Source organism: Stegostoma tigrinum, chromosome 1, assembly GCF_030684315.1.
Source record: "Stegostoma tigrinum isolate sSteTig4 chromosome 1, sSteTig4.hap1, whole genome shotgun sequence".
Classification (NCBI taxonomy): Eukaryota; Metazoa; Chordata; class Chondrichthyes; order Orectolobiformes; family Stegostomatidae; genus Stegostoma; species Stegostoma tigrinum.
The window spans coordinates 101729789-101754353 of NC_081354.1; positions in this window are offsets into that span (position 1 = coordinate 101729789).

A 24565-nucleotide genomic window follows, 5' to 3' on the forward strand; every position below is an offset into this window, starting at 1 on the left:
TCCTTATTGTGTTATATTTAAAATATGATATAACTAGTGGGACTAGAAAAGGAAACAGTTTACAACACCAACCCAGCTCATCCAAATGATAACAGCTGAGTGAAGTATGTGCAGGACCATGAGGTTATAGACTGGGATTAAACACAATTAAGCTACTGCAGATACCACACACTACCTTATGGATGTGCAGATGGTGGAGGTATTCAGAATCAATTCCACTTTAACAAAGTGCTTGTGCCACACAATAATGTGAGAGGTGTTCAGTCTGAAAATAGACCTTTTACTTACATGACCATATAGTGGTCACTCTGGGTAATATTGCAATGGACGGAGAGATCTGCAATTTGAGGGGGCTACGTTTTTCCTGCTTGCTGGTTATTTTACTACTTGCCATAAGTCTAATCTGGCAACAATGTCCTTCAGGATTTGACCACTTTAGTCACTGGAAACAATATTGAACAATGCAATGTAATGGACTCCATTGATAGTACCTTTTGTGTCTTAGTGAGCCTCATCATAAATTCCAAGAGACATTCAACATGAAGAAGTAGTTACACTGTAGGGCAGAATATACAGGAAGAAATAAAGTCCTGTCTCAGGAAAATACCACAATGGTAATGTTTTGTCTATGTAGATTAGGCAATGATTGAGAAATGCAACTAGGTTGGTGTTAGTGATCTCAACAGTGAGTCCAGAGAATTGATAAAATAAATCAGGAAATTGTGGAGGCATTTAACAACTATTTACTGTCAGTCTTCATAATAGAGACTTAGAAAATTTCCCAACGATACCTTGAAAATCTGGAGATGATAAGGAGAGAGGAAATTAAAATAATCATTAATACCAAGGAAACATCACTAGGAAAAACTGTAGATTCAAAGACTGACAAATTCCCAGAAGCAGATGACATGCATCCTAGGCTTTTAAAAGAAGTGGTTGCAGAGACAGTAAATGCACTGGTGCTAATCTTCCAGAACAGCTTAGATTCTGGACAGTCCCAGTGGATTGAAAGCTAGAAAATGTGGAAACTTCATTAATGCAAGTTGGTAACAGAAATCGAGGAACTATAGGCCTGTAAGCCTGGCATAAGTCATGGGGAAATTGCTAGAATCCATTATTAAGGATAATCAAAATGTGATCAAGTGGAGGGAGCTTGGGTTAGTAAAAAGGAAATGCCAAGCTGTAAAAGTCTTGCCACAAGGATCAGGTGGAAGAAATGGTTAAAGTGGTGAATGGAATACTGCCGTATATTTCAAGGAAAACGGAACATAAAAGCGGAAAGTTTTCTGGTAGCATACAAGGCCTGCTAAGACAAAATCTGTGGTGGAGTATACAGTTTTGTTTACTCCTTAATCAAAAAAAGGATATAATTGCTGAAAGAACTGCAGGTGCTGTAGATGAGGAACAAAAACAAAGTTGCTGGAACAGCTCAGCAGGCCTGAAGGAAGCAGTTGTGAAGGAAACAACAGAATTAACATTTCAGGCCTGCTGACCCTTCCTCAGAACTGATAGTGGCTGGGAAAACATCAGTTTATATGCAGAAAATAGGGAGGGGATTGTGGTAGGGATATAATTATGTTAGGCACACTTCAGACAAAATTCATTCAACTCATTTCTAGGATGAATTGGCTTTTTTATGAGGAAAGTTTTTTTTTTAACCTCCCGTATTCATTGGAGTTTAGAAGAATAAGAAATGATCTGGTTATAAGATATAAGATTCTGAGGGTACTTGATAGGGTGGATACCAGGAAGATATTTCTTCTTGTGGGGGGAAACTAGAATAAGAGATGTTACATTTAAAATAAAGATGAGGAAGAAGTATTTTCTCTCAGACCTTAATTTGCCTGTGTGATACTCTTCCCCAGGGAGAAATCGAGGCTGGGTGATCACACTTATTGAAGGCTGAATTTAGATTTTGATCGCCAAAGGAACCATGTACTATGGAAGTGGGCAGGAACATGAAAGTGGAGTTGAGATAGTTGCTTTGTTCTTTAAGAGTTGTATTGCTTTAAGAGTGTGATATGCTCATGGGACAAGGACAAGTTTGTATGAAGATTGCTAACATTTAGTCAAGACAATTAATAAATCTGCTCAATCTGTGCTATTTATTATAACATAAGAAAACCTGACAGAATCTAATTCGGTCAGCCTCATCAGTGAACCAGACTCAAATGGCATACCCCTCTTCTAGTATCTATATTCTTTTGCGAGCTAATTCATTAGCTAAAAGGCTGAGGGGGCTGGGGGAGAGTGCTATGGTTTGTGATACGTGGTAATTAGCTGGAGGTTTCCTTGCCCGCATTTGACATAAGGCCATGATTCTTCATGGAGTTCAAAGCCAATGTTGAGGTCTTCCTTGACTCTCCTTCCTGAGCCCATATCAATATGCGACCAGTCCCTCTGCTTGACTTGTCTTGCTGATGGAGTGATACATATGGCAAACAGAATTTGTTATCACCTATTTCAAGGGAAAGGGATGTTTGACTGATACTGTACCAGACTTTGGTGATGTGCAATGCTTTATGTATCGATTTGTTCTCCTTGATGTAATTATATTGGAAATAGTTCAGAGAAGAGACATGACTCCTTCTTCGGATGAGGGGCTTATCCTGTGAGAAAAGATTGAACAGTTTGGGAGTTTACCCACTGGAGATTAGAGGAATGAGGTAACCTTAAAACATTTCAGATCCTCAAAGAGGTTGACAGAGTGGATACTGAAAGGATATATTCTCTTGTGGGGGCAGTTAGAAATTGGGAACTTGATTTAAGAAAAGTAAGTCTGTCTTTTAAATAAGAAATGAAAAGTTCTTCTCCCCCGATGGTCATTAGTCTGTAGAATTATCTTCTTCAGAAGAGAAAACAGTAGAGGCTAGATGAAAGGATTTATTCAAGGCTAAGTTAGAAAGAGTATTGATAGATAAGGGAGTCAAAAGTTATGGAGGAATAAGCAGGAAAGTGAGCAGAGGCTACAACCAGAATTGCCGTAATCTTATTGAATGATGCAACAAGCTCAAATGGCAAAATGGCCTACTCCTCCTTAAGATTTCATGATTTTTACCTGTGGAGCATGATGCTACTGTCACAGACATTGGCTGCAAGATTTGATTTGGTGAGACGAACAATGCTGATCTGAGATAACAAGGTATAGAGCTGAATGAACACAGCAGGCCAAGCAGCATCAGAAGACCGGGAAGGCTGATGTTTTGGGCCAGGCCCTTGGCTGTAGTGTTCATCCAGCTCTACACCTTGTTACCTCAGATTCTCAAGCATCTGTAGTTCCTAATATCTCTGAAACAATTTTAACCCCAATGCTGATCTGTTGCTTGAGTAGTCTGTGAGATTGCTCTCCCAATTTTGATACAAGTCACCATATGTTATGAAGAAGGACTTTTCAGGGCCAATTAGAAAGTGCTTTTGTCTTTTCTGGTGCTGAGGTCAATGCTGGGTAGTCTGCCTGGTTTTATTCATCTTTAACTTTTCATTATGGGGTTCATGCAACTGAGTGGCCATTTCAAAGGCAGTTAAAGTCTCATTTCTGTGTTCTGCATTCACATAGAGGCCTGATTGGACAAGGATAGTAGGTTTGCTTGTCTGAAGGAGATTGATGTAACAGATTACCGAACAAAGACACTGGGCCTTTCCATTTTCAGAACAAGACCCTGGTGTAGAGATCAAATCTGCTTGCAAGCACATCAGATCAGATATAGTCATATTTTTCATGAAAGGATGCGCTTCCCTGACTGAAGCAGCATTTACTATCATCCACAGCTGCCACTTGAGAGGTTGCAGATAAGCTGCTTTCTTGAACTGTTGCTGTCCTTCTGGTGTAGGTGCACTCACAGTATTGTTAAACAGGGGTTCCAGGATTTTGAACAAGTGGCACAGAAAGAACAATGATATATTTCCATTTCAGGATATTTGAAAAGGAATGTGCAGGTGGTGACATTCCCTTGCACCTACTTTTCTTGTCTTTCCAGATTGTAGCGATCATGGGTTTGGAAGGTACTGTCCAAGGAGCCTTGGTGAATTTCCACAGTGCATCTTGAAGTTTGTATTCATTTCTGCTACTGAGTGCCAATGGTGGAGGGAGTGGATGATTGTGGAAGTGGTACTAATCAAGCAAACTGCTTTGATCTGGATGGGGTCAAACTTCTTGAATGTTGTTGAGGCTATACTCATGCAGGCAAGTGGGGAGTATCCATCACATTCCTGGATTGTACTTTTGGGAATCAGGAGGTGAGTTAATTGCTGCAAGATTCCCCATAGCATTGATATGGCTTGTCCAGTTCAGTTTTTGGATATGAAATAATCTTTCAAGGAATGGTTAATTAATGGCCAGAAGAGGCATCCACTATTCAACTAGAATGGCGGAACAGCTCTAGGTCTCAAACGCTGGTCGGTGCCCATTTCTATCGAGGGACATCTTTTAAAATTCATTTATGGGATGCGGGTGTCGCTGGCTGAGCCGGATTTCTTGCCCATCCCGAGTTGCCCTTGAGAGGGTGGTGATGAGCTGCCTTCTTGAACCGCTGCTGTCCACCTCCTATGGGTTGACCCACAATGATTCTAGGGAGGGAATTATAGGATTTTGACCCAGCGACAGTGAAGCAATGACAATATATTGCCAGGTCAGGAAGGTGCGTGGCTTGGAGGGGAACTTGGTGTTCTCACATGTCTGCTGCCCTCGTCCTTCCAGATGGAAGTGTCATGGGTTTGGAAGATGCTGTCTGTGGATCTTTGGTAAATTTATGCAGTGCATCTAGTTGATAGTGCACACTGCTGCTACTGGAGTCTCCTATTGAAGTTAAGGGAAAGGAGAGAGACAGAGAGAGAGAGGTCTTCAAGGTTGAGCACCATCTCAGCATATTTTACAAACATTTGAAAAAAATGGTGACTGTTGCTGTAAAACCATTGTGGAGACAGAACACCTCCACAGTGTGAGCTGAGGATAAATCTGTGCTCATGTATGTAGGCATCAGCTGGGTGTGAAGTGAAAGGATGGGCGGGAATGGGTTTGACTTGGGTTGATCTGTGAATGCTGGTCCCCTACTCCCGGATTGCTGCTGACACGCCACCTCCAGGAGTTCTTCAGGGTCCATAGGTCAATTGGAAATTCTAGTCAATCCCCAATCATTGGCTTTAATGGTTTTTATTTTTAAAATTATGAATACAGGTTACCTCATTTCTCACCTTTGTGGGTTAAGTTGGCTGTCACCTCACTCAAACTGCCTCCTCAAAAGTGGATAGACAGGAAGATATGGAAATAAAATTGCCTCAAGAAAATGAAGCTCTGTGCCTTATCGCCTCCAGTTCTCCCTCCAATTCGCTCCTCCTGTTATTTTTTACTTAGTTTAATTTCAACCAGCAACCTTTATGATATTTCCACTATTTTCCCAAATCATCAGCTGAGTTAAATTTCCACTAATTTGACATCTGTAAAAAATTGGTTGAAAAAAGGTTATTATTTTGACAAGTGAATGTTTTACTACATCAATGATGGCATGTTATACCAGAAAAAAAAGGTTGCTAGGTAGTATATGTTTTCCTAGATGGTTTTCTTAACCATTTCTTACTGTCATTTATTTACTGTTAAAATATTAGAGTGATGCAATATTACACTGATTCTCTGTAATTTGTCAGGAGTTTCTGTGCTTGCTTTCAGTAAATAACAATTCAACAGTGCTCATGTTGAACTACTATTGCATTTTCCCTGAAATTCTTTCTTGTGCAATTTATGCTGCATTCAACTCAACTCTCACACAAAAAGAATCATCTTAGAGAAAGTTCTAATAACTAGTACATATGGAATAGGATAATTCATCATTAGAACTGAATCAACAGTCTGCTCTAAAGTAAACATTATTAATATTTCTATGTAAAGAGGACCTCTGTGATGCTTCGCTATAATTTCAAAATTTATTGGGAGATAATAACCACTTAATGAATTATTGATATTAATTAACTTTTAAATTGACTACATAGGACTCAATTTTAGTCAATTTTAGTGCTGAGCAATTAAAACATTGGAGTGACTGAATTTGTATTGGTTGTGTTAGTAATAGTCCTGCCAGCAAGTGTCAACTAATTAAAATGCTAAACAAGAAGAAAATAGATTTCAAACAGAAACAGTTTTCCAAGTAATAATATATGCAGACAAAGTGGAATATTCATTGCCAACTGCTGTCTGGCCATATTTTCCTTTCATATTGTGGTCAACATCATTGGGGTGAAATTGGTCTTCCACAAAAATATAAGTAATCAATAGTTTTCCCCAAAATCACTCTCCATAAATGTGGAGACATTCAAAATTGCACTGCTTCGCTCCTAACTTCCTTTAAATCTGCCGATAAATATTCGCTCCTGGACATACACTTGCTCAATTTTAGCATTTTAATTCTTGGTTTCATTTTATTCCAAAGGTTTGATGCTCACTATTTCTATCATCTCCTCAAAACCCCACCACCCTCTGCAATACCTACTTTCATCTGATTCTGCCCACTTCTGCATCTCCAATTGGTTGTTGCACCTGGAGGGGACACATTCCTACACAGGTCTGGTGTAGGTCTCATGTGGGAAGACCGCTATCTCCAAGCTCCCCTCCAAGTGACTCATTATCCAGACTTGGAAATATAACACTGTTCTTTCAGTGTCACTGGGTCAAAATCTTGGAAATACCCGCCTCGTGACATTATGTATCTAGCTGTACAAAATGGATTGGAGTTGCAATTATTTGTTAACTTGCCGAGCCGGTTGTTCTGTGGTCTGCAGACTTTTTGTTACCCTTCTAGGCTACATGATCGGTGCATCCTCTAATCGGAGTATTGGTGTTCTGCTTCCTTCCATATTTATATGATCCTCTGGTGCAATGGTTTTGTTGCTTGCGGTTCTGTTCTTTTAGCAACAGCCTGTATATGGGCTCTGTTTCCATGTGTTTGTTAATGGAGTCCCATGTTGAGAACCGGGCTTCCAGAAATTACCTCACATGTCTCGTTTTTTCTTGTCACAGCATAGTCACTTTGCACAAATTGAATTGATGGCCCTCATTGACTATGTTTCGCTAAGACCTTAAAAATGGATTGCAGTGATTCAAGAAGGCAGCTCATGACCACCTTCTCAAGGATAACATGGGATGCCTAATAAATATTTGCCCTCTGAGTGTATTGTTTTTAAACAAAAACTCTCTATAATCCCTACCTGAACCGTACTGCCTTTTATCCTCACTTTCTGCATTTCAGGCCTATATCCTAAATCCTATTGCATGGACCAAGCTTTTAACAACCTGCCCTGATATCTCCTTAAGTGGACTTACCTCTCAATTCCCTGTGCACTTGACTTCCTCACAAGTCAAGAATCCATCTAATAAAGCCTTAAGAGTTGAGGACACAATTTGATCCACCATGATCTTATCAAATAGTGGAGCAAGGCTTGAGAGACCAAGGAAGAATATAAAAAAAAGGAGACAGCCATTCAGCTTTTTATTCCCATTCCACCATTCAATGAATCCAATCTTCTGCTTGAATGCCACTTTCCTACACCATCCTGTATCCTTCATGTTTTTTAATATGTAGAAATTTTATCAATCTCAGTCTAGAGCATACTCAATGACAGAGATCCACTGCTCTCTGCCAGCAGAAAACTCCAAAGATACATCACCCTCTGTGTGGAGAAATTGCTTCTAATCTCAGTCCTCAATGAGTTGCAGCTTATTCCATGCCCCTTGGTCCTGAACCCCCAGCATGGGAGAATACCTTTCCTACATCGATGTGTTGATCCCTGTAAGATGTTTGTCTCATGTTTGTATAGGCCCTGTTCCCTTTTGTAATTTGATGCAAACCTTAGACCCCAATGGCCTCTTTGTGCCTGAAATGTTGTTTCTAGCTCCGTGGATTTCCATCTGGTTATTCTCTTACGATTGCTTCCTTTCCCTGGAATCTTCTGCCACCAGCCCCACATTCTTCCACTCTAGCAGGGCCAAATCTGTAAATTATATTAGATGTTTGATTTATCAATGTTTAAACTGAAGAGACAGACGCTTCAACCTGGAGCTGCACAGAATCACATTGAATGTAAAATCAAACACTTGCATTTAATATAAAATATCTGTGATGGGAATTGGGGCTAATGAGGTGATGACGGAAGTTGTTGGAAATCATTACGTAACCAGTGAGAGTGTGGACTATGGGAGACAGAATGAAAGATGGATGAAATAGAGAAAGAAACTGAGAGAGAGAGAGAGAGAGAGAGAGAGAGAGAGAGAAAGAAACACATAACATTAGATAATAAAGTGTGAAGCTGGATGAACACAGCAGGCCAAGCAGCATCTCAGGAGTACAAAAGCTGATGTTTCGGGCCTAGACCCTTCATCTTAGATTATCTTGGATTCTCCAGCACTGCAGTTCCCATTATCACCAACACATAACATTAGCCCTGGTTACTCCAACCAAGTCTCCCCTTTTTTTATTCCTGATGTACCTTACTTCTCTCTGCAGCATATTAAGTTTTCTACCTTTATAAATTGCCAAAATGGAGGCTATCCATTTTTTATTGGGTTTTCCTGCCTTCTACCTAAGTACCACACATAGCTTTTTACCCTCCCTTTCATGGTCTTAAAGACTAAGAACTTTCTTCTACAGTGATATTTGAATAAAGTTCTCTGACTGTGACTTTTTTTCTAACAAAATATTAGCTTAAATACTGAATATTGGCTGCTTAAATTTTTCCTGACATTTTTTTCTTCCACCAGTCTCTTTCACCAAATTTCTTTAATATTTTTTGTTTCTCAGCTACAATAAATTCTGAGGCCTTCCTGATTCATTGGCTCCAAATAAATGTTTTAATGGCCTTTTCACTGTTTATTGCGCCTAAAGTCAGTGGCAGTGATGTTTGTTGTTAGAGGTGAGAACGTTTTTACACTCCCTTGCCTTTCCATTCTACTTTTTGTGCTATTTTTCAAAAAGTTATTCTGTTTCACTTACAGATCTAAACTGTTAGCCTCAAAGGTTACAGCTTTTCCTTACAGAGCTTTCTTTGCTAAGACCTTTTTATTTCTAAGTCAGGTTGGCTTCTCTCTCATTTCTTAGCCCATAAGCTTGCGCAGAACTTCTTACCAACTTCTGAATGAAGTTTTTCTTTTGGAATGTTAATCTTGCCTTTTTGCTGCTCACTTAGCAGTTGCTGTTTTGCTGTCTCAGTATTCATATTTCAGCTGATGGCTGTGTTTCTGTTTTGTACAAACATGCACATGCATATCATTATAATTTTACACTTTCATATACATTGCTTTCCTCAGACTTACACCAAAATGTAACATTTAATGCTATAAACAAAGAAAAACAAAGAACAAATAAAATAACAACACAAGAATAGGCCTTTTGGCTCTCCAACCCTGCGCCAATCCAGATCCTCTATCTAAACCTGTCACCTATTTTCCAAGGTTCTGTATCCCTCTGTTCCCTGCCCATTCGTCTATGTGTCTAGATACATCTTAAATGATGCTATCGTGCCTGCCTCTACCACCTCTGCTGGCAACACGTCCCAGGCACCCACCACCCTCTGTGTAACATGCATATCTCCCTTAAACTTTTCCCCTCTCACCTTGAAATCATGACCCCTAGTAATTGAGTCCCCCACTGTGGGAAAAAAGCTTCTTGCTATCCATGCTGTCTATACCTCTCATGATTTTGTAGACCTCAGTCAGGTCCCCCCTTAACCTCTATCTTTCTAATGTAAATAAAACTAATCTACTCAACTTCTCTTCATAGCTAGCACCCTCCATACCAGGCAACATCCTGGTGAAGCTCCTCTGCATCCTCTCCAAAGCAGTAATGTGGCGACCAGAACGCTACACAGTATTCCAAATGTGTTTGAACCAAAGTCCTACACAACTGCAACATGACCTACCAACACTTGCACTCAATACCTCCTTCCGATGAATGAAAGCACACTGTATGCCTTCTTGACCACTCTATCAACCTGCGTAGCGATCTTCAGTGTACAATGGGCCTGAACACCCAGATCTCTCTGTGCATCAAGTTTCCTCAGGGATTTTCCATTTACTATATAGTCCGCTCTTGAATTGGATTTTCCAAAATGCATCACCTCACATTTGCCTGGATTGAACTTCATCTGCCATTTCTCCACCCAACTCTCCAATCTATCTATATTCTGCTGCATTCCCCATCGCTATCTGCTACTCCACCAATCTTAGTGCCACCTGCAAACTTGCTAATCAGAACATCTATACCTTCCTCCAGATCATTTACATATATCACAAACAACAGTGGTCCCAACACAGATCCCTGTGGAACACCACTGGTCACAGTTCTCCATTTTGAGAAACCCCCTTCCACTACAACTCTGTCTCCTGTTACCCAGCCAGTTCTCTATCCATCTAGCTAGCACACCCTGGACCCCATGCAACTTCACTTTCTCCATCAGCTTGCCATGGGGAACCTTATCAAACGCCTTACTGAAGTCCATGTATATGACATCCACAGCTCTTCTCTCATCTATCAACTTTGTCACTTCCTCAAAGAATTCTATCAAGTTGGTAAGACATGACCTTCCCTGCACAAAACCATGCTGCCTATCACTAATAAGCCCATTTTCTTCCAAATGTAAATAGATCCAATCCCTCAGTATCTTCTCCAGCAGTTTTCCCACCACTGTGAACAGAAACCTATGGACAGTTTCCAGCCACATATCAAAGGAGGGAAATATTGACATCAGAGGCAGTCTTAAGAAGGCTGATATCAAACATGGAGGGACTATTGTGTCCTGAGGTTAGAGAGGGTATGGTTCAAGTCAGGATCTGGGGCTGTAAGGGTCCAGGGCATGTGTAGTTAAGGGTACGTGAGATAAGTTGGTGGTCAGTTTAACAGTTACTCAAAGAGTTGAGCGACTTACTTAATAGCCTAACTTTTCCTGAGTATCTATTTTTTGAAGTGCAATGGAACCCTCCAAATTCTCTGATTGAAATGAACACTTAATGAAAGTTGAGGCATCAGGGAATTGCCAGTTAGAAACTTGTTGGGCAGCATTCTCGGAGTCTGCTACATTGGAAATTCCAAAGAATTCCTATTTAAACTGCCGAAGAGACTGTCCAGCCACCGGAAGAATCTGGGCCGATGTGTCTGCAACGAAAAGCATTCCAGAAGAAAAGTTCCTTCTTTAGTTTACACTTAACAAATGAGTTCAATCATGTAGTAATTTGGCTCATCAGCATTAATTAAGAATTTCTGCATACACTTCATAAGATTGTTCTGGGAATTACCTTGGCTTTAATTAATATACACTTTCTTATTCTTTTTAAACACTTTTGAAAGACATAGATACTTTCATGATTGTCATCCAGCTTACATTGTATTAATGATATCAGTTATAAGATGACATTAGTGTGACAAAGAGGATAGAAAACATCCAACGAATCAAAGCGCAGGACATATTGCAAGAAAGAGGTGAATTATTTGAATTAACACAACAACCTGTGTCATCACTCTCCCCAGAGTGAACATGTTGATTTAAGAGGAAGGAATGAATGCAATGGGCAGGCAGTGGTTAGAAATCCATAAAAATCTCTTCAATTCTCAATGAAATGCCAGTTGCTAGGGTGGTCATATTTTGCTGAAATGGTCATTAATGAATCGTGATAATGGGAACTGCAGATGCTGGAGAATCCAGGATAATAAAATGTGAGGCTGGATGAACACAGCAGGCCCAGCAGCATCTCAGGAGCACAATCGTGTTATTTTCTGGAAGCAGGTTTGCAGGAATTGCACCAGTAATAGTGACAATTGTACATCACCATAGGATCTTAGAACAGTTACAGCACAGAGGGAGGCAATTCAGTCCCTCATATCTGTGCTGACTCAACAAAGACACAATTCAATTTGTGCTACTCACTGACTTCCCTGTAGCCCTGCATACTCTCCCTGTTTAGACAATAACCTAATTCCTTTTAAGTGACTTGATAGAACTTGTCTGCGCCTCACTCTCAGGCAATGTGTTCTGGATCCTCACCACTCACTGTACAGAAAAGGTTTCCCTCATGTTGCCTTTCATTCCGTCATCAATCTGTGCCCTCTTGTTCTTGATTCTTGCAACTGTGGAAACACCCTGACGCTAACCCTATCAGACTATTCTGACCCCTCAGGAATTTGAATACTTCTATTAAACCCATTAACCATCTCTTGACAATGCAAAATAATACCAAAATCTGCACTCTATTTTTTGAGTCTTGTTATTTATTAAATAACAGTCCCACATACTGAAACTATCTAGTGGATTCTTCTTCCTTGATGGTTATTCTCAGATATGTGCTCTGAATGCAGACTTGCTGGAATAACAACACACTCAAAAATAGACAATGAGCCATCTGAGATAGGGAAGTCACCACAAAATGCTATTGAAACAAATAACACAAACTAATTCATCAGACACCTAGATAACATAGTGTGAAGCTGGATGAACACAGTAGGCCAAGCAGCATCTTAGGCGCACAAAAGCTGATGTTTCAGGCCTATGTCAGCTTTTGTGCTCCTAAGATGCTGCTTGTCTGGCTGTGTTCATCCAGCTTCATACTTCGTTATCTTGGATTCTCCAGCATCTGCAGTTCCCATTATCTATCATCAGACACCTAGCTGGTTTCAGTTCTCTGAAGTTGCAAGAGGATCAAATATTTAATCAGCCATTTCCCTGGTAAAATGATTCGCATGTCTGAGTTGTGAAAAAATAGAAAGACCACAGCTCATCAAGTTTACCGTCTGCCATCCTGGTATTCACATGAAACAGTGAATATGGAGTTGGAGACTTACTGGAGCAATTAATGCTTATTGATTGGGGATGGAGAGCTGTGGTGATAAAGAGAGAAACATAGCATTGGAAGCAGATCAAAGATGCTATGGGTTTGTTGATCTTTTCTCGGTTCCTATAATGTTTTAAATTACCTTGTAATGCCTAAGAGTGGAAAAGCATGTTGCCATGGGTACCTCAGTGGTAATCAGTAGTTGCCAATGTTTCCAGGCTACCGATACTCATCATACAAATTAGAAATTTGGAGCAACAGTTGGCCATCTGAGCCTGCTCTGTCATTCAAAAACATCATGATCAGAGAACACAGTGTGGAGCTGGAGGAGAACAGCAGGCCAGGCATCATCAGAGGAGCAGAAAAATTGATGTTTTGAGTCAGAGCACTTCTTCAGATTTCAGATTTCCAATCACTACACCATCCCTGGATACTATGGGCAATTTCGCATGGCTAATCCACCCAAACTGCACATCTTTATACGAAACCAGAACACCCATGCTGACATGGGGAGAACATGCAAACTCCACACAGATAGTTGCCCGAAGTGGAATCAAACCCCAGTCCCTGGTGCTGTGAGGCTGCAGTGCTAACCACTGAGCCACCGTGGTACCATACTAGGCTAGAGGGACAACATTTAAAGGAGATGTGCAAGGAGAGCTTTTTTTACATAGAGTGCTAGGTACCCAGAACACGCTGGCAGGGAAGGTGGTAGAAGCAAATATAATAGCAATGTTTAAGAGGTATTTAGATAGATGCATTAACAGACAGGGAACAGAGGGACATGGGCTATGTGTGGGCAGATGGTATTAGTTTCGAATGGCATCATGATTGTTTTGGATATGGTGGGTGTGAGAGCTTGTTCCTGTCCTGCACTGTTCTTTCTGCTGATTTTGTTTCCCCTGAGTTTTGCGAAAATATCTTCTAAAAAACACTTGCAATCATTATCTATTTATTGTATGATTGGCAGACTCCTGTAGATTCTTGAGGTTGGGTCAATGGATTTGTTTGTTTTGTTATGACCACATAGGAGGAAAGAATTGGCTCCCATCTTTTTAACCTCCTCAGTTTGATGCAACACAGATTTTTAATTCTTTTCAGCATGCAGTTATATCATATTTCGATTAAAACAGCACGATAGTCAAATTAAAGAGCCAATTACAAGGGTGTAATTTTTTGATCACTTAAACACTGAGGGCAATAGCAAGAAATTTACTTGATGCAGCTGGCGTGGAAAATACTCAGATTCCCATCATTACGAATAAAAGTGCCAAGTTTCCCCTAAAAGTTTAAACGATAAGTACAGAATCTCACTAAAAGATGGCACAAATTCTGAATATGAAAGTCAGAATGGTTACCTGGTGGCGCAGCGGTTGGCTTGAATCCCCAGGATTTCATTCATCTCCTTTGTCCCTGGATCTCCATGGACACTTCTCTTCTACCTGTCATCCACACAAGTGGGCATCAATAATTGATCAACTTCACCAGATCACCACGGCTGCATCATAACACATACCACTTCAGCCATTCAGGATTTCATGTAGGAGCTCAGGTCCACCTATGACGTGGATGCTTCTGCTAGATAGCTTTGCAAACAGACATACACACACACACACACACACACACACACACACACACACACACACTGCATTATATAACTGCTAGCTTATCTTTTTAGTGCTCGCTCACTGTTTATTGATTTGGAGGCAGTCAGCCTCTGTGGCTTGCATTGTTGGGACAGGTAAAGAGACAAGCACCTTGTCACATTCCAGAGCGCTGTATTGTCCTGGGAGTGGCCATTGTTGCCATTCAGCATGGAGCTACAATGATGTCACAAGCTCAGCAGATGCCAACAGCTGCCACACTTCATGTACTTCAACCAAATGGTATGCACAAAAGTCAAAGAGGATTGACTCTCCTTATGATAAACACTTGGGGGGAGGGTGTGGAGATTATGGTCAATTAGGGAGGGCTATCACATTCAATCAAGGGGATCATCTGGTCCCAGCCAACAATGGGCCATGGCCAGTTGGCTGCTTGGGACAAGAATTGTTACTGGAAAGTGAAGCTCAATGTAGAACTTTCACTGTTGAGAACATTTAACACACCCTTTTAATGGCACAAATTCCTGCAGCAACAATTTGGCCTTAATGTGAGACTGCCAATTCCAACTGAACACAGATTATACAAACAACAGATGGAAGGAGCAGCTGGCAGAGTAGATGGTATCTGTTCCTTTGTGTAATAAATGTAGGTGACTGCAGAGACTTTGGTGTGAAAACTAAAGTCAAAACATTTTTGAGCATAAAATATGTAGTGAACTGGCAAGACAATAGGCGGCCTGTTGCTCACCCAAAGTTGGACCTTAACCCTTGCAGTATATTCCTGATATTCTCGGGAGGTTGAATGTCCTGGGCTGACTGCCATCCTGGCCGAGGTGACTAAATTTGTCCTGAGAGAGGAAAGATGATTGAGGGTGATGGAGTGGAAAGGAGCTTGGGAGAGAAAGATAGTGAGATGGACAATGGGCGGGGTTTAACAATGGGGCTGGAGAGAATTAGAAGGATCCCTCTTCACAGAGATAACTACTTTCTTTTAAAAGATCATTTAATGATGGCTTACCTTTAAGGCATGATGATAATTAGAAGAGATTGCAATTTTGTTTTTAATTTGCAAAGAATTTGACACTACTTCAGCTGAAAAATGTTGCTTTTCACAGTACTTTCACCTCTACTTTAAAAGGATGTGAGTTGAAGTCCCATTTCAGAAACATGACAAAAGATAAGTTGATACTCAAGAGTAATGTTGTTTTTTGTCGTTTATTCATTTGTAGGATGTGGGCATTATTATCTGTCCCTTGTCGCCCTTGACAAGATGGCAGTGTGCTGCCTTCTTGAACTGCTGTTTTTCACCTGCTGTTGTTCAGCCCACCGTGCCATTATGGAGGAAACAGCACTCTGGGGCTTTTTCACTATTCCCGCTTTTAAACTGAAACAAAATCTATCTTCTCTTGATGAAAGTAAAAGAAAAGCAGAGAGATGTCTCCTGGTATCATGGCCAATATTTATTTCTCAACTAACATCACTGGAACAGATTGTTCTAACACTGTCCTTTGTTTAACCTGGTTGTGCCAAATTGTCTATTGTGTTTCCTACATTATTACAGTCAAGTAAGTTAAGAAATTGCTCAAAAGCCACAAAGTCAATATCGGCCCAATTTGAAAACAAGTCCTTTTTCTGTATTTTCCACTCTGTTATTTTGCATTTCAACAGAATGGCCACCAGATATTTGACCATGAGATAATGGGAACTGCAGATGCTGGAGAATCCAAGATAATAAAGTGTGAAGCTGGATGAACACAGCAGGCCAAGCAGCATCTCAGGAGCACAAAAGCTGACATTTCAGGCCTAGATCCACTCCCACTCAGAGGACCCACTCCCTCCAGCCTGCATACCTATTGGGTGGTTTTGGTCGTCCCATGTTTGCCTTCTGGAGTGCCGGCATCATGTCTTAGATGGTGGTCATCAGGTCGATTTTCCCCTCGCCGCTGCTGTGGCTACTGGGTTGGAAATTTTCAATTTCCTTGAGGACCTTGAGCTCGCGCGCAGTCACGCAACGGTCTCTGTGTTGCTCTCTCCATTATATTGAAAGGAGGCCCGAATGACCACATCACTGCACATGTCTAGTGCCTCGCATTTGCGAACAATTGTGGATGGGATTAGCACTTCTAGTTTTGGGACACCTAGGCCGCCGTTCTTGTTGTTAGCGTATAGTATTCCGTCTGCGGTATGAGGTGGTAGGTGTAGGAATTCTTTGGTGGCATTGCGGATTATTTGGTTCAGCTTTATGAGAGTAGTCTGTGATGCTTCTGTCAGGATCAGATGGAAGTACAATCTGGGGATGACATGTACTTTTAGGATCTCCAGCCGTTGTCGTGGTCGGAGAGGTGCTGCCTGTATTCCCTTAACCCAGGACTTAAGCTTCTCCTCCCACTCCCCTTCTGCCACACCTGCCCATGGATCGATGCGGGCACCCAGGTATTTCTCTGTGTCACCTGGGGGTATGTAGGCTATGGATTCGTCCCTCAGCTTCCAGTTTGCGAAGTGATTGTACAAGAAGGTTTTCCTTTCGAAAGTGAAGTGGAATCCCTTCGTCTTCGCTGAGCTTATGCTGAGGCCTGTATTGTCACAGTATGCCTGGAGTAGCTTCAGGTTCCTAGCCATACCAGTGTGTGAGTGGCTTAGAAGGGCGATGTCATCCGCAAAGGCCAAAGTCGAGCAGTTGACTCTTCTGCCGCCCAGGGGCATGGAGACCCCTGAGTTGGCCCTGTCCAGAGAGCACATCAATGGATCCAAAGCAATGTTAAATAGTATTGGTGAGAGTGGGTCGCCCTGCTTTATGCCCCTCTCAATGGTTATTGAGGTGGTAAAGTTTCCATTCCCTTCCACCACTGTTGTGTTGCCAGTGTAGAGGTCTTCAATGAGACTTACAAAGGCTTTGGGTAGTTTCATCCTTTGCAGAGATTTGATCAATAGTTTGTGCCCAACCGAGTCGAATGCTTTCGCTAGATCGACAAAGACAACGGCGAGGTCCTTACGATTGTATTTTGCTCCTTTGATGATATTTTTGAGGACAACAATGTTTTCATTGCATCCGGGAGTGACTGCTAGAAACCCTTTTTGCCTGGGGTTTATTTCGACTGTTTCACTCAGGCGTTTTGCCATTATTTTCATGAACAGCCGGAGCAGCATTGGACTGATGGTTATTGGTCGCCAGTTATCAATGCTTTTCGAGCGTTCCTTATCCTTGCACTTAGGAATCAGGACCGTTCGACTCTTTTTTAGTGAATTGGGGATCGTGCTTGACTTTAGCCATAAGGAGAAGAGGCGGGGTAGACGAGTTTCCTCCTGCTCATGGAGTGTTCTTATGTCCTGCAGTTTCAGGCCGTCTGGTCCAGCGGCACTGTTCTCATCTATCCCCTTGATGGCCGCTTCAACCTCCTCTACCTCTATGGGTTTCATCAAGGACCCGTCATCGACTTTGCCAGTGTATGGGGCATACTTATTTATGTTCGATTTCTTGTTTGGTGCAGACAGTTTCTCACGGAAACATGTCTCCAATTCCTCTTTTGAGAGACGACCAGCGGATGAGGTTGGCGTCCCCATGATCTCGCGAGCCAGTTGATGCCGGTTGGTTTTGTAAAGCCGCTGTGTTGCTCTAAACAGCGCTTTATGTGCTGCCCACTGTTTTTTGGCTCCGGCATTGCTACCGGGCTTTTTGTCTTTTTTGGCCCGATCTTTTTGAGGCCTCTTGTTTTTGTCCTGTCTTTTCCTACTATTCATTAGTAGGTCAGTAATACTTTCCACTAGTCCAACTCCAAGGGCAAGCGTGTCCGGGTCCTTCCTTGCGCTCAAGAGCTCCTCAGCTTGTGTAAGCTGGTCATCTACGTCCCGATGGTTAGGGATCGAAGCCGGTGTTTTTCGGCTGGGTCTTTGGCGTTGGGCTTGATCATCGGAATTCTCCTGGACACTCGAAGGGTCTAGGCCCGAAACGTCAGCTTTTGTGCTCCTAAGATGCTGCTTGGCCTGCTGTGTTCATCCAGCTTCACACTTTGTTATCTCAGATATTTGACCATGTAATTTTGTTAGGAACTTACAAGATGCAAATCGTAGTTATAGACACTCATTGACAAGCCAGTGTAAAAGCTGTTGCTGCTAGCTGTAAGTATCCTAGCCCAGTTTGTCTACAATTTAAACTTATGGAGATAAATGTTGTTATTACTTTCTATGATCACACAGACGGCAGTAAAATGCCAGGATGGATATTAATTACATATTGAAAGCAAAACTGGTGCAGAATTACATTGTGCTCTAACAGACAAGTGATGTTAAAGGACAAAAAAAGGACAAAAAACACAACTTGGGAAATCAAAATTGCACTTCACCTTTGATTCAAATAACATTTGGAACAAAACCAAAAGAATTTCCAGCACTGAATAGAAAATTACTGCAAAATAAATTGCATATACTTTTCAAGAGGAATGTTACAAAAAGTCAAACAAATTAGAATTAGGTGAAAATGATCACCAAAGATCTGACTGTTTATCTCAAATAGTGAGCATAATCTACTAATTGGAGCCGTTGTTAAGTACCAGAAAGGTAAAATGCCAGATGATAGGTCCCAGTTTTGTTCAAAACTTTGTGCCATCAACCCAATAAGTACAATAGGAAGCACTATTTTTATGTCTTTTTGACAATGTGATAAGGCTGGTTGTCCCCTATCTGGTTCCCACCAATTTCTCTCCAGCTTTGCAATTCTTGTTGTTTGGCAGCTTTTATTAACTTGACTGCTAGTATGTTCATAAACATTAAGGATGAAACTGTAAAGGGGCATGAACAACTTTTCAGAATTGCCCGAGAAGTCTGGCCATACAAATCTCATTGTCAGGAGCAACTTACTGAATCTTTTATGTGTTTGCAAATTAAAATTTGTGAAACACCTTATTGACAACAAAACCTATCTCATTAATACTCAGCTTCCTATGTTACTAAATATTCCAAACAAGCCAGATATCAAAAATAAGACAACACAGTGTGGAGCTGGAAGAACACAGCAGGGCAGGCAGCATCAAAGGAGCAGGAAAGTTAATGTTTGGGGTCGGAACACTTCTTCAGATATCACAGACAGCTGGGAAATAGCAAATTCACTAGCAAGTATTTATCAAAATTCACTGGACTTTGGGGTGGTTCCTGCAGATTGGAAAACAGTCAATGTGATGCCACTGTTTAAAAAAAGAGACTAGACAAGAAGCAGGTAACTATAGGCCAGTTCGCTTAACTTTGGTAGTGGGGAAAATGCTTGAATCTATCATTAAGGAAGAAATAGCAAGACATCTGGATATGAATTGTTGCATTGGAAATACCCAGCATGGGTTCATGAAGGGTAGGTTAACTAATTTGGTGGTATGCCTTGAGGACATTACTTGCATGGTGGACAATGGGGAACCTGTGGATGTGGTGTATCTGGATTTCCAGAAGTCATTTGTCAAGGTGCCACACCAAAGGCTGCTACATAAGGTAAATTTGCATGATATTAAAGGTAGCGTATTGGCATAGATAGAGGATTGGCTGGCCAATAGAAAGCAAAGAGTAGGGGTAAATGGGTGTTTTTCTGGTTGGCGGTCAGTGGCTAGTGGTGTTCCTCAGGGATCAGTGTTGGGACTGCAATTGTTTAGAATTTACATCGATGGTTTGGAGTTGGGGACTGAGTGTGGTGTGTCAAAATTTGCAGATGACACTAAGGTGAGTGGTACAGCAAAGTGTGCAGAAGACACTGAAAGTCTGCAGAGGGATATGGATAGTCTAAGTGAGTGGGCAAAGGTCTGGCAGATGGAGTACAATGTTGATAATTGTGAGGTCATCCATTTTGGTAGGAATAACAGCAAAATGGACTATGTTTTAAATGGTAAGAAATTGCAGCAAGCCACTGTGGAGAGAGACTTGGTTGTCCTTGTGCATGAATCGCTAAAAGTAGGCTTGCAGGTGCAGCAGGTAATTGAAAAGGCACATAGAATTTTGTCTGTCATTGCTAGAGGGATGGAGTTAAAAAACAGGGAGGCTATGCTGCAGCTGTATAGGGTCCTGGTGAGGCCACACCTGGAGTAGTGTGTGCAGTTTTGGTCTCCTTACCTGAGAAGAGATGTACTAGCACTGGAGGGTGTGCAGAGGAGATTCACTTGGTTGATTCCAGAGTTGAGAGGACTAGATTATGAGGAGAGACTGAGTCGGCTAGGATTATACTTATTGGAATTCAAAAGAATGAGGGAAGATCTTAGAGAAACATAAGTGATTATGAAGGAAATAGATAAGGTGGAAGCAGGGAGGTTGCTTCCACTAGCAGGTGAAACTAGGACTAGAGGGCATCACCTCAAAATAAAGGGAAGTAGATGTAGGACTGAGGTCAGGAGGAACTTCTTCACCCAAAGGGTTGTGAATCTGTGGAATTCCCTGCCCAGTGAAGCGGTTGAAGCTACCTCACTGAATGTTTTTAAGACAAGGCTAGATAAATTTTTGAACAGTAAATGAATTAAGGGTTATGGTGAGTAGGCCGGTAAGTGGAGCTGAATCTCAAAAAGATCAGCCATGATCTTATTAAATGGTGGGGCAGGATCGATGGGCTGGATAGCCTACTCCTGCTCTGAGTTCTTATGTTCTTATTATCTCAGGGCATGAATCTGTAGGCATCAGTAACACACATCCCCCATTGGTATCTGGTATTTGGCAACCATTCACTATCCTTATGGCACCTTCTCTGATCCATTTGCAAGACAGTAAAAAAAGCATAGACTTGTTCTACAGGGAGCTCTAGTAACTAGTATTGTAAGGTTGTAGCAGGGACACTTCGTACACAGGGATAAGTACCCAGCTCATGGACTGGATCAGGCTGCACCTCAGGGCTGCTCGCCTGACTCTTATGCTTGATCACTTAATGTCTACTTGCATGGTCATCACATCCATGCCTTGCCTTGCCATGATGTGACATGTTTGTTGCCATATTGTCACTTTAACTGTCACCAAAGGCTATCAGTTTGAGTCATATTGATGTGTTCTTCTACCTAGATGCATAGACAGGCTGCTTGTCAGTTGGGATCTATCCAGGCGAAGTGGACATCTTGCTGTGTGGCACACCATGGCTTCAATCTACCACCTAGAGCATGTGCCAGCTGTCTGTGCAGCAAGCACACTGCATGCTGGTGCAGCCAAACAGCCACATTGGAAAGAGGTTCGGGACTAGACCACGGTTCAGTCAAGGGGAAGTTGGTTTAGGTCAGGGAGTCCTGGTACCATCAGTCACAGGCACTGTCCATACACAGTCCAGGGACATGGCCATGATCCATCATCTGATTGAGCCATGGTCAAGGGGTATAAAAACAGAGATTGCTGGAAAATCTCAGTAGGTCTGGCAGCATCTGTGAAGAAAAATCAGAGTTAATGTTGCAGGTCTGAGGAAGAGTCACTGGGACTGGACCCACAACATTAACTCTGATTTTTTTCTTCACAGATGCTGCCAGGCCCACTGAGCTTTTCCAGCAACTTGTTTTTGTATCTAATTTACAGCATCCACAGTTCCTTTATTTCTTATGGTCAAAGGATATGTCTGATTTCAGTATGGTGTGTGTTCAGTGGTTAGTCCGATAGGGAGAGCACAAACAGAGACAGGAATCATGTTGCATCAGGCAGGGAGCTACAAGATCAGGGGTCCATTCAGTCATATGTAGGGCAAGTCTGGTGAACTCAGTCAGAGGTCTGGGACTCCATCCATTCAGTGTTGGTGGGGATACAAGGTGTGCAGAGGGGGGTATAGGGGAAAAGGGGAATCACTGCCGAAAGGAGTAGAGAAGTCAAGGATTAGGGGCAGAGGCTGTATAAGTCTCTGGCCAGATCACATTTGGAATATTGTGAGATAGCAAGAACTACAGATGCTGGAGTCAGAGATAACACAGTGTGGAGCTGGAGGAACACAGCAGGGTAGCAGCATCAGGGGAGCAGGAAAATGAAGGAGAAGGATCCTGACCCAAAACCTCAACTTTCCTGCTCATTTGACGCTTTGTGGAATGTTGTGAGCAGTTTTGAATCCATTTCTAAGGAAGGACGTCCTGGCATTGGAAGGGATCTAGAGGAGGTTTATAAGAATGATCCTGGGGCTGAAAGGCTTGTCATATGAGGAGTCGTTGAGGACTTTGGATCCATACTCAAAGTTTAGTCGGATGATGGGGGATATCTGACTACAGAATATTGAGAGAACTAGATAGAGTGAATGTAGAGAGGATGTTTACTTCCGTGGGAGAGATCAAGACCTGATGACACAGCATCAGAGTGAAAGGGATCATTCTTTTAGGACTGAGGTGAGGAAAACTTTCTTCAAGGGGGAGCTCATTGCCAAAAAAAGCTATGGAGCCACGTCATTGAGTAACTTTAAGCCATAAGACAGAGATAGATAGATTCTTGAGTACTATCGGGATCAAAGATATGGGGAGAAGGCAGGAGAACAGGGTTGAAAAACAAATCATTCATGATTGGATGGTGGAGCAGACTCAAAGGGTGGAATAGTCTAATTCTTCTCCGATATCTTATGGCCTTATAGTTGTGGATATGGAAGACATGATTAAGTTGAATGGCAGAGCAAACTTGTTGACCGAATAGTGCTTTTTTTAAGTTAGAAAAAAAAAGCTGACTGAGTACAAAAAATGAAAATAAAGACATGATACCTTTGGCCTGGCAATGATTGTTGGAGAGGTTAAGCCTCCTCCCACCTCAAGCCACACCTCCATTTCCCACCAATCAACCTCATCCTGCCTCCTTGACCTGTCCGTCCTCCCCGGACTGACCTATCCCCTCCCCAACTCCCCATCTCTACTCTCCTCTCCACCTATCTTCTCCTCTATCCATCCTCGGTCTGCCTCCCCCTCTCTCCCTATTTATTCCAGAACCCTCTCCCCATCCCCCTCTCTGATGAAGGGCCTAGGCCAGAAACGTCAGCTTTTGTGCTCCTGAGATGCTGCTTGGCCTGCTGTGTTCATCCAGCTTCACACTTTGTTATCTTGGATTCTCCAACATCTGCAGTTCCCATTATCTCTTTTTGCAGTTGAAGAAGAAAAACTGGTTTAGTGGATAACATTGAAAAATGGACTGAGGGAAGCATGAAGAAAACCAGTGAAGAAACAAAAACAATGCCAACACCTCCATTAAGGAAATATGAAATAAATAAACAAGCAAACAAACAAGCAAACTGCAGGAAATAAATCTGGGGGATCCAAAATCTGCTCCATTCCAGGGTGGCTACTGAATCTATATTCTATACTTTTGACCTAATTTTTACATATTCCTTTAGATTTCAGGTAGATTTTTCAACTTTGGGCTAAAATTTTTGACAGCATTTTTGGTATCTGAATCACAAAAACCTCTAAAGAAAAACTTCCACCAGTTTTTATGAAACTTTGATGGAGAGAAAATGAGAACAAAACAATTCATCTTTTCTAAACAGATGGATTTTAAACAAGTGATAATGGGAACTGCAGATGCTGGAGAATCCAAGATAACAAAGTGGGGAGCTGGATGAACACAGCAGGCCAAGCAGCATCTCAGGAGCACAAAAGCTGACGTTTCGGGCCTAGGCCCTTCATCAGAGAGGGGGATGGGGAGAGGGAACTGGAATAAATAGGGAGAGAGGGGGATGTGGACCGAAGATGGAGAGAAAAGAAGATAGGGGAAGAGGAAAGTATAAGTGGGGAGGTAGGGAGGGGATAGGTCAGTCCAGGGAAGACAAACAGGCCAAGGAGGCGGGATGAGGTTAGTTGGTAGGAAATGGAGGTGCGGCTTGAGGTGGGAGGAAGGGATGGGTGAGATGAAGAACAGGTTAGGGAAGCGGAGACAGGCTGGGCTGGTTTTGGGATGCAGTGGGGGGAGGGGAAGAACTGGGCTGGTTTTGGGATACAGTGGGGGAAGGTGAGATTTTGAAGCTGGTGAAGTCCACATTGATACCACTGGGCTGCAGGGTTCCCAAGCGGAATATAAGTTGCTGTTCCTGCAACCTTCAGGTGGCATCATTGTGGCACTGCAGGAGGCCCATGATGGACATGTCATCTGAGGAATGGGAGGGGGAGTTAAAATGGTTCGCGACTGGGAGGTACAGTTGTTTGTTGCGAACCGAACGGAGGTGTTCTGCCAAGCGGTCCCCAAGCTTCCGCTTGGTTTTTCCAATATA